The following is a 10,090-nucleotide window of genomic DNA, read 5'->3' as shown; positions in this document are numbered from 1 at the left end:
CAGGGGGTATATCAAAAAGTCACTGGAGCCAATTAAAATAGCTCTCAATGGTCAAAGCTGGACCAATTTGAGCAACAGAGTAAAGTAGTATTAGATAATGACCCAAAGTATAGAATAAATATCCATGAGTCCACACTGATATAAAAAAAAATGATCAAATACATAAATAATGGAGGAGAATAGAAAAGTGTCCCATGCACAAGAATTCCAAACAACTTAAATAGATAACTCTGTTTTCTAAGAGGTAGAGCATAACTCTCCACTCAAGCATGGGCTTCCCTCCCAGAGAGTAGAGTACGCAGGGATAGGGGTAACTTTAAAGAAACAAAATTATGACCTCCCCAAGTGCTCAAACTTAACATCAGCAGTCACAAGTCATGTTGCAGTGTGTCCCCTCGATATGATGGGGTACAAATGGTACTTGACATCTGGGGTCTTTCTCCCGCAAACCTATAACCCCAGTCTAATCGTGAGAAAAATATGAAACGAATCCCAGTTCAAAGACATTCTACAAAATACCTGACCAGCATTCCTCAAAACTGTCAGGGTCATCAAAAACAAGGAAAGCCCGAAAAAAAAGCAGAGCCCAAGGAGGTAGGATAGCTAAATGAAATGCGGTATCCTGAATGGGATCCTGGAACAGAAAAGGAACATTTGGTAAAAACTAAGAAATTCTGAAAAAAGCGTGAGCTTGCGTTAATGATAACATCAGTATTGGTTTGTTTAAATAAGCTATAACAATATACAGTCGAGAAATTCCTTAATCTGTCATTTATTTTATCTACTTAATTCTTACTTAACTCAATTGTGTAAGCTCTTTTAAATTGTTCAATTCTGGAACATTATAAAGAAAACCAAATTGACAGAACATAGCTTAATTTACTCAAATCTCTCTTCATTTGAGACTGTGTCTTAAGTCACAATGGGCATAATTAGTTTTAGAATCATTAATACACACTCTGCTTCAGGGTGCCTGGGTGGCTAAGCTGGTTAAGCATCTGACTTCAGCTTTGGTCATGATCTCACGGTTTGTGAGTTCGAGCCCCACGTTGGCTCGGTGCTGACTGCTCACAGCCTAGAACTTGCTTTGGATTCTGTATCTCCCTCTCTCTCTGCCCTCTCCTGCTCTCTCTCGTGCTCTCTCTCTCTCTCAAAAATAAATGCACATAAAAATGCACACTCTTTTTCATACGCATGCAAACATTTTCATTTCTTGGTTCTAAGTTTTCAAGTTTTGTTGGACTGGCACCTTCCATGCATGTATCACATGAGCAAAGTCCACTTTTTTAAACAAAAACATTTCAAAACTATTTATACCTAAATATGGATTTGGATTTTGTGTATGCTTTTTGCTACATATCATTAGCAAGCATGAGTTCATACCCCATGACTGTGTAGGATGCAGATTCAACATTTATTTGATTTGTGTGCTAAGGACCATATTAATTTTTAGTTGAGAGTCATTTGTTGTTTTACTTAACTCTTCTAATAAATATTGTATCTCGTCAAAATAAAATCTGATTTCTCTACCGGCATCTATTTGGTATTCCCTTCAGGTGTTTGAGAATGATTGAAAGGTCAAATTTGAGAAGATATTCCATCTCTGGGAAGATAAAGAAAATAACACACATAATTATTGCATTCATTGCTACAAATATGTCACTATGGATATAATTGAGTCATGACTCCCAGTAACAAATGGATTTTCAGCTAAAATTCTGGTTTGTAAGCTCTCCTCTTGACTAATATAGTCGTAGTGCCTTTACCATAGGCCCTCAACTATCTTTTAAATCAATGCCTAAAACTCAAAGTATTTATCTTGTCTCTTACATAAGTCAAAACCATACATTTTACAACAGATATAAAACCAATGACATAACCACTCCTTTTGAAGTCCCTGTTTTGTATGATAGTTAACATCACATACCAAAAACGTTAGTTGTTCGACAGGACATTTGTCCTTGGTACAATCTAGTTTAAGTGAGTAGTGTTTACTTTTTTAAACATTTATGTATGATTTTTTTCTCTCACTGTTTTATCCATTAAAATATGGATCTCACTTGAATTTTCCATCCTTGATCATGTTCATATGCATTCATTTTTTTCTATATTCCACATTCAACCATTCTATCATCTCATTTTGAAATCATATGTACAAAACTAAGAAATGTCTATCATTTTCTATAAATATTGTACTAGTGGCATCACACAGAAAAAACATTATCATTTTTGCTAAATATTGGACAGAACATTCTTTAAGAAACACCACCTCCGTGTATTTCAATGTTCACGTGTCTTTCTTGAAGATTCTTGGTTGTTTGCTGGACAGATTTCTTTTCATGGTAGTAATTACACTTGTGTGATTTTTATGTGCAAGGGATGTTTTGTGTTCTTTTTAAAAATTTTTTTAATGTTTATTTTTGAGAGAGAGACAGAGAGAGAGACAGAGCATAAGTGGGGGAGGGGCAGAGAGCAAGGGAGACACAGAATCCAGAGCAGACTCCAGGCTGTTAGCACCGAGCCTGACACGGGGCTCTTCTTATAATTAAGAACTCGGATGTTTCCAGCCACAAATAACATGGTGGCGAAAGCTAAGTCATAAAAAGTAGAAAAGTTACAAAATACTTTGCCTTTTTTTTTTTTACTTTTTATTAAATTCAATTTTGTTAACATACAGTATAATATTAGTTTCTGGTGTACAATTTAGTGATTCAACACTGTTTTTTAACATAGTACTGAAGTCCTAGCCACAGAAATCAGACAACAAAAAGAAATAAAAGGCCTCCAAAATGGCAAGGAAGAAGTAAAAATTTCCCTATTCACAGACAACATGATATTCTATATAGAAAACCCGAAAGACTCCACTAAAAAATTGCTAGAACTGATATACAAATTCAGTAAAGTTGCAGGATACAAAATCAATGTACAGAAATCGGTTGCATTTCTATACACCAATAGTGAAGAAGCAGAAAGAGAAATCAAGGAACTGATACCATTTACAATTGCACCAAAAACCGTAAGATACCTAGGAATAAACACAGTCAAAGAAGCAAAAGATTTGTACTCTGAAAACTATAGAACACTTATGAGAGAAACTGAAGACACACAAAAAATGGAAAAACTTTCTATGCTCATGGATTGGAAGATCCTATATTGTTAAAACGTTGACACTACCCAAAACAAACTACACATTCAACGCAGTCTCTATCAAAATACCACCAGCATTTTTCACAGAGCTAGAACAAACGATCCTAAAATGTGTATGGAACCAAAAACGACCCCCGATAGACAAAGAAGTCTTGAAAAAGAAAACCAAAGCTGGAGACATGACAATTCCAGACCTAAGCTATATTACAAAGCTGTAGTCACCAAGACAGTATGGTACTGGCACAAAAACAGACACGTAGATCAATCAAACAGAATAGAAACCCCAGAAATGGACCCAGAACTATATGGTCAACTCATCTTCCACAAAGCATGAATGAATATCCAATGGGAAGAAGACAATCTCTTCAACAAATGGCATTGGGAAAACTGGACAGCGACATGCAAAAGAGTCGGGCCACGTTATTTATTCCTTTACTTGTTTGTTTGTTTGTTTCTTTGTTTGTTTGACAGCACTAGGGATTATCAAGCTGTGCCTTAGTGCAGGCGTTGGGGCTTGCCCATGGTGCTCTCGATGTATAAAGCCCGGACGTTCACCAATTCACAGCTAACTGGATGTTGTTCACAAGCCCATCATCTGTCATTTTCACATGGCTAACGGCCAAGGCCAGACACAGCACCCTCTTCATCTGGGATTTGATCATGGACTTCACTTCATCCCCTTTGGCCATGATGTTCTCATGGGAAGTCAGCAAAAAGGGGAATTTGCCAGCCTTATTCAGTCCTGGACCAGGATTCGTGGGATCTGCTTGAGCACAGATTCTGAAGCCAAAACGGCATCATACTTCTAATCCAGCTTCTTGACTAAGTTTTTATTTCTGCTGAGTTTCGTTGGTGCCCCGATGTCCATGTGGGGAATATCCACAGCCTTGGTCTCATTGCAGTGCTGCTGGTCCCCCAAAACACAGACAGAGAACATAGGGCAGGGAGTGGACTTAAGCCTGATGATGCCTGAGAAGCGTTTGTTCTTCTGAGGGTCAGAGGTCTTCAAGCTGACCTACAGCTCCACCATCTCCAAAAACTTCCTGCGTTTGTGCTGGTTGGCGTGAGGGACTCACCACGTCACCTGGTACAGGGTGCCCTGGGGGGACTCTTCTGCTCACAGTGACTGGCTCCACAATAACCGGGGAAGACTGGGCCACTTTCTTACGCCACACACAAAAATAAAATACTTTGCCTTTCAACCTAAACTATAAAAGTTGGTCTCTGTACTTTCTTTTTCTGCTAGAAATAATTTAATTTTGACGTAAAATACTAAGTGTTCTGTCAGACCTACCGAAGGGAAAATCTGATTCATCAATTTGAATCAGACTGTTTGCTAGAAACATTCACACACTATCACGACGATGTGCAGAGGTCTCCACGTTCTTGCCCAACTTACCAATGTCGTGTATGTCACCTCATCACGGCAGCAGGTGGGGCTCTGTCTGCGGCTTCTGGTTGCAGATTTGATAAAAGTTACTCTTTTCCATTTCCATTGTTGGATCCAAACTTCAATCTTCCCTTACTAACAAATAAAAGAGATTTTTATCTGACCTCTTTTTCTATTTGGTGAGAATAACTTTATGCTCATTTTCATTATTGTTTCATTAATTAAATCTAATTATAAAATTTATAATATCCTGTTTGTAAATTTCATGTGAGTCACACTTGACAAAAGTCTGCTTAATTTCCTTGTTTCCAGATTGCTTTTTTAATCTAAGCAGGGCACCCTCTGAAAAACTTACTTCTTTTTTTAGCTTTTCATTTCTGAGCCCTGTTTCCATATTCTGTTTCCACAAATACACAAAAATTAATTTACATTTTAATCTCCATGATCTAAAGTAACTTTTTACCTTGTAATATGTATTTCAGATTAAAATATACAATAAAATGTTACTTGAATGTATACATTTGAATAAACTTCCACCAAAATATAAATTAAATCATGAAATGTGGAAGTCTGTAAATGTTTTGAAATAATGTTAAGAATTTATAATTTGGGGGCACCTGGGTGGATCAGTCTGTTAAGCGTCCGACTTCGGCTCAGGTCATGATCTTGCAGTTCGTGGATTCCAGCCCCACATCGGGCTCTGTGCTGACAGCTCAGAGCCTGGAGCCTGTTTCAGATTCTGTGTTTCTCTCTCTCTCTGCCCTCCCCTATTCGCAAAAATAAATAAACATTAAAAATTTTTTTCTTAAAGAATTTATAATTAAAAAACATGTTTTTAGTGTTTATTTATTTTTGAGAGAGAGAGAGAGAAGGAGAGAGAGAGGGGCAGAGAGAGGGGGAGACACAGAATCTGAAACAGGATCCAGGCTCTGAGCTGTCAGCACAGAGCCCAATGCAGGGCTCGAACTCACGCACCATGAGACCATGACCTGAGTCGACGTCAGACGCTTAACTGACGGAGCCACCCAGGCGCCCCAAGAATTTATAATTTTAAAATACTTGTACTTTCCCAAAGAGTTCTTTTCCTAAAATATTTAAACTAATTTTTCAAAATATTTTTTAATTTTATTTATTTACTTTGAGAGAGAGAGAGAGAGAGAGAGAGAGCAAGTAGAGGAAAGGCAGAGAGAGAGAAAGAGAGGGAGACTGGGAATCCCAAGCAGGCTCCACACTGTTAGCACAGAGCCGGACACAGGGCTCTATCCCACGATCCTGGGATCATGGGCTGAGCCAAAACCAAGAGTTAGACACGTAACCGACTGAGCCACCCAGGTGCCCCTAAATTAATTTTTTTAAATTAAAGGTCAAACACACATTATAATTAATAAAGTCAAGAATTTTATATCCAAGTTATACAAATAAAGCTGTAATTATATAAATTTCTAAACTATAATTTAATCCTATTAAATGGTTTATACATATAAAGCTACTCACAATTCTTGCATTGAAATCCTTCCACAAGCCAATGAGTAGATTCGCCATCATGCTTCCCATCATGGCTCACTACACCTGCACTCCACCAAGCCCCTCTAGCAGCTCCCTCACTGCAAAGCCTGGGGCAACTCACACCCCCTTTCTGGCACTCAGAGCCTTTTCTTTGCTCTTAAAACACAGATCTAATGTGAGGAAGTTTATGTGGGGGCCTGATGGTGTCAGTCACCAGATAAGAGGTCTGGGATTAAGGGTCACGCTGCACAGAGGGACAGGTGCTGAATGGGAAAGATGCTGTGTGTCCCTAAATAAATGTGTGGTTTGCTGTGGTTATTCTATGCACAGCCCAGCACAGGGCCCTCTTGCCCTGATCCAGGGGCAGCACTGCCTGGGTGTACCCTCTACAGAGCCACACGCACAGGTGACGAGGGGCCACACAGAGTGACGCTTAGGGAGGGATCTTTGTAAGAGCCAAAGCCATGATGTCCACAGCCCAGATGTCCATTAACAGCAGGATAGCTGAATAATTTGTTGTGCAGTCACACAACAGAATACCAAACAGCCATGAAAGCTAAAGAACCACACACAACGACGCAAGTGACCATCACCCACGTGCGGGGAACAGAAGAAGCCAGACGCAGAGGGAAACATACTGATTGATTCCATTTACCGAGAACGGCGTGTGGGCTCAGGGTGCTGCCTGCCAGGTGTACCCGCAAAGAGGAGCTGACAAAAGTCAGCATGTTGATGGTCTTTTTTTGAAAATTTTTATTTTATTTTTGACAGAGAGAAAGAGAGAGAGACAGAGCATGAGGGGGACCCAACTGAACCACCCAGGCGTCCCGCATGTTGATGGTCTTTAAGGGGAGGGGAAGGGCAGTGATCTGGAGGAGGAGAGGGGCTTCCGGAGGGCTGCAAACATTCTTGCTATGATCTGCATGTTTGCGTCCCCCCAAAATCCGTATGTTGAAAATGAGCAAGGTGATGTAATTAGCGGGTGGGGCTTTGGGGAGGTGAAGAGGTTCCTGAGGTGGAGCCCTGACCAATGAGATTAGTGTGCTCACAAAAGAGGCCCAGAGAGCCCCCTCCCCACTTCTTCCAGGTGAGGACAGAGCGATTAAGTCTGCGATCTGGAACGCCTGGTACCACATTCGTACCGGGAAATCAGACTTCCACCCTCCAGAACATGGAAAAATACATTTCTGTTGCTTATAAGCCACCTGGCGGGTACTTTTTTATAGCAGCCTGAGTGGACCAACACAGTCTTCTCTCTGAATTAGGTGGCCGGTGACAAGGTGACACGGGGATGTTTCATAGTGTCATCTCCTAAATGCCACATTTATGGTTGTGCACTTCTCTGTGTGTGCATTCTACTTCAGGAGAAAAAAAAATTTTTTTTAAGTGAATGAAGGGTTAAAAAAAGGAGAGACACTCTAGACAATTTATTTATTCATTCAGCAAATATTTGTCGACACTGTATGCCAGGCTCCTTGTAAAATGTTCAGAAGCAAATTCAACATCTGAGGCTCTGCTCTGTCCTATAAGCAGATATCCCTGAACAGTCCCTCACTCCTCTCAGCTGTGGCCAGAAACACTGCAAAGGACAGGACACACAAGTCCGCACCTTGCAACCTAGAGCCTGCCAGAATCAGGGCTCTTTCTAATCGTACCCTGAACAGAAGATACAGGCGTGTGTCACAGTCAAACTGTCAGCATCCTTCCTTAAATAACCTGCGGCCCCATGTCCTCCATTCCCCACAGGGGCAGGGGACGGGAGGAAGGCACAGCCACCCTCCCAAACTGGCCTGGTACAGAACCTTCCAGAACAAGGAACACCAGGTTTCTCAAATCTCCCTTGTTCTTAAAAAAATCTGTCAGTTTTGGGGTGCCTGGGTGGCCCAGTCAGTTAAGCATCCAACTTCGGCTCAGGTCACGATCTCACAATTTGTGAGTTTGAGCCCCATGTCGGACTCTGTGCTGACATCTCAGAGCCTGGAGCCTGCTTCAGATTCTGTGTGTGTGTGTGTGTGTGTGTGTGTGTGTGTGTGTGTGTCTGCCCCTCCCCAACACGTGCTCTCTCTCTCTCAAAAATAAACATTAAATTTTTTTTTTAAAAATCTGTCAATTTTAGGCAGGGTTTCTACCAGCTTAATTTTGAATGTATTATTTCAGCAGGCGATCATGGTGAAAAAATTTTAAATACAACATAAGAAATCATTTCTCGTATTTCCAGTGGGACAAAATACCACACATCTATTACTCTTCTTAAATCAATACGATGGACAGCATATTTTCTAATGGACCAAGCTTCTTGATAATTCCAAATGGACACCAAAAGCCAGGCTCCAATGAATGTGTTCATAATAATCCCCACAATCCTATTACATTCAGGAAATACAGAAAGAAGGTAGAGTGAGGGTAGCTGAAATAATAGACCAGAGCCAGTGGAGGTGATCAGCTCGGCCTCTGCCAGAGGAGCAGACAACATGAATTCAAACCCTCTAAAACACCACGAAGGGGTAACTTCCATGAACTATCTCCATTGTACGTGGCCACCTTGGGACACTAGCGGGGAAACATTATGCGTGCTACTTCTGCTCAGAAAAGTCCAAACAAGCAAACTTCATATACGTGAACCACACTTGAATCTTCGTAGCTTATCTGCTATTATTGTTTTCCTGTAATTCTCAATGTCTTTCTCCCTCAGAGAGGGAGACAGCTAATTGAATACCTGTGAACACCCCCATGGATGGCATAAAAAGATTGTGCAGTCTAGGGGATGAAGTACATTTTATTACAAAGATACAGGCTCAAATACCTATAAAAGCCTATTATCTGAAGAATGCTTTCTCTGTTTAAAACTCTGCACCTATAAAGGGTTATTTTACAACAGAACATTATTACGTTAAGGCATGCCACCATCAATAAAGTAATGTTTAGGCACAATTCAAAGATTTAAAAGTCAAGAGAATTAGGAAGAAAGTTCTAATTTCAGCATAATGCTTTCCTGTATGTATAGAAAGCCTCTTTTAATGGAATTATTACTCACGTAATCTTGGATTTCTTTTACACTGTTTCACTAAGATTATCCCAATTAGAAGTACTGTCCTTATTCTTTTGTAGAAGTTAAAACAACTCCTTAGAGGACCTCAAGGTAAATAAGATTAATTAAGACTAATCTCCACAATCCCCACTGAAGTATAACTGAAGTGGGCCTTCTGCTGCATTGTATGTAGGAATGTGTATCCACGACAGGAACCCCACGTGAAGATAAGGACCTGAGCAAGGTGAATGTCATAATGTGTTCCTGGGTGCTCTCCAGCCACTGGGTTAGTGCTCCTAGGTCACACAATTGCAGTTCATCAGCAAGCATGACTTACCCCCAGGGGCGAATTCACGGCAACAGGTGGTGAGGGTACATACTCCCTTGCACAGAGGTCTCATCTCTCAGAAGCCCACGCATCAACCTCCCAAAGCCACATGTTAGACCAGCTCTGCTCACTGGGGTCCAGACTGTGGTCAGGAGGAGGGGACAGAAGGGAGAGGGGTAGCAGTGGGAAGGTGGGCAGGAGGGGAGAAGCAGAAAAGGGAGCAGAAGGAGCGGGGAGTGGGGAGGAGAGAGGGGAAGCCCTCATTTCACCCCTGCCCATTTGCAATAGAGTTCCAAAAGCCCAATCCCAGAAAACAGACTGCTTAATGGGCAGCCAGCCTGTCTCTGTGGCTCATATACAGCAATTAAAAAAAAACAAAAAACAAAAAACTTTTTATACATTATCAACCTGGCTATCCTTATTACAAATTCTATCCATCTATTTATGTACACAATTACATTATCTGGAAGGAAATTTTTATTTTCCTATTTTCCAATCTTCGTAATTTTAAACTTCTCAAGATGATGACTATTTCTAGTATCATTGCTATTGAAATTCAGACGCAATTGTGTATCTGGTCTATCTGTGTATAAAATCTCTCATGCGGCGCCATGACCTTGAATAAGAAAAGCACTCACTGATGTTAACTAATGACTCCCCAGTGAGCGGCACGTGCATGTGGCCAGTCCCA

The 10,090-nt window shown here is 40.7% G+C and overlaps 1 pseudogene; it reads right to left on the bottom strand.

Annotated features, from left to right (window-relative positions):
- Window positions 1-3,484: 3,484 nt before the first annotated feature.
- LOC125165043 (60S ribosomal protein L10a-like) overlaps window positions 3,485-10,090 on the bottom strand; it is a 29,772-nt pseudogene continuing 23,166 nt past the window's right edge.

Source organism: Prionailurus viverrinus, chromosome A1, assembly GCF_022837055.1.
Source record: "Prionailurus viverrinus isolate Anna chromosome A1, UM_Priviv_1.0, whole genome shotgun sequence".
In the NCBI taxonomy this organism is placed as follows: domain Eukaryota; kingdom Metazoa; phylum Chordata; class Mammalia; order Carnivora; family Felidae; genus Prionailurus; species Prionailurus viverrinus.
Note: the sequence above shows the minus strand (reverse complement) of the source record. Positions and strands in the feature narration are given on the sequence as shown.